At 43.4% G+C, this 1,201-nt stretch overlaps 1 non-coding gene across 1 annotated transcript; it reads right to left on the bottom strand.

The window, feature by feature from the left end:
• Positions 1 to 863: 863 nt before the first annotated feature.
• On the bottom strand, positions 864 to 935 carry trnag-ucc (transfer RNA glycine (anticodon UCC)). The gene has a single exon. It is a non-coding gene; the product is annotated as a tRNA-Gly (tRNA).
• Positions 936 to 1,201: the final 266 nt, after the last annotated feature.

Raw genomic sequence — 1,201 nt, 5'->3', positions numbered from 1 at the left:
CCACGTTGAACTCCATCTGCCACAGTTTTGCCCACTCACTGAATCTATCAATGTCCCTTTGCAACTTTCTGCTCCCATCTATAATGTTTACGGTGCTACCTAACTTAGTGTCATCAGCACACTTGGATATAAGGCTCTCTACATAAGAATATAAGAAATAGGAGCAGGAGTAGGCGATACGATACGCGAGCCTGCTCCGCCATTCAATCAGATCATGGCTGATCTTCGACCTCAACTCCACTTTCTCGCCCCATCCCCATATACCTTGATGCCATCAGCGTCCAAAAATCTATCGATCTCAGCTTTGAATATATTCAACGACTGAGCATCCACAGCCCTCTGGGGTGAAGAATTCCAAAGATTCAAAACCCTTTGAGTGAAGAATTTTTTCCTCATGTCGATGCTAAATGGCCGACCCCTGATCTTGATACTCTGACCTCAAGTTCTTGACTCTCCAGCCAGGGGAATCAGCCTCTCCGCATCTACCCTGTCGAGCCGTCTAAAAAATTGGCACGTTTCAATGCGATCATCTCTCATTCTTCTAAACTCCAGCGAATATAGGCCAATTTTACACAATATCTCCTCATAGCACAATTGCAACAAGTCCTTATTACTCTTATATTGCAACACCGTTGCAATAAAAGCTCACATATCATTTGACTTCCTCACTCTTGTTAGACCCTTGGTTTCTCACTATTTCCAGTATATTTGTCATCTATTCCTTCTATAGGAAAAATAAATTAACGTTGAAAACATTTTGCTGCAATTATCCCAGTTTATGTTTTGGAAACAATATCCAGCTGAACTGCAACAAATTCGATGGCAAACTTAATGATGGAAATAATTTAATAAGAATACTGAAATGCGATGGCCGGGAATCGAACCCGGGTCAACTGCTTGGAAGGCAGCTATGCTCACCACTATACCACCATCGCTGACAATCAGGGATGATCAAATTGCTCTCAAACATCAGACCCTGAACAGACACTGCAGGCTGTTGGATTTTGTTCTTCATTGAAACTGGTTTCTGACGGATCCTTTCTCGCTCTGTTGCAGTTCCCGTTTCCGCCCAGTCGATGTCGCCAACCCCCAATCAATGGAAATTACACAACAGCCAGTAATTCTTCACCTGATATCGGACTGAAGAGACAGTCGATACCTGCAATACTTGACCGGCTGGAAATACATTTTGCCGCAGCTC

The sequence above is a fragment of the Heptranchias perlo genome, unplaced genomic scaffold (assembly GCF_035084215.1).
Source record: "Heptranchias perlo isolate sHepPer1 unplaced genomic scaffold, sHepPer1.hap1 HAP1_SCAFFOLD_60, whole genome shotgun sequence".
NCBI lineage: Eukaryota > Metazoa > Chordata > Chondrichthyes > Hexanchiformes > Hexanchidae > Heptranchias > Heptranchias perlo.
Note: the sequence above shows the minus strand (reverse complement) of the source record. Positions and strands in the feature narration are given on the sequence as shown.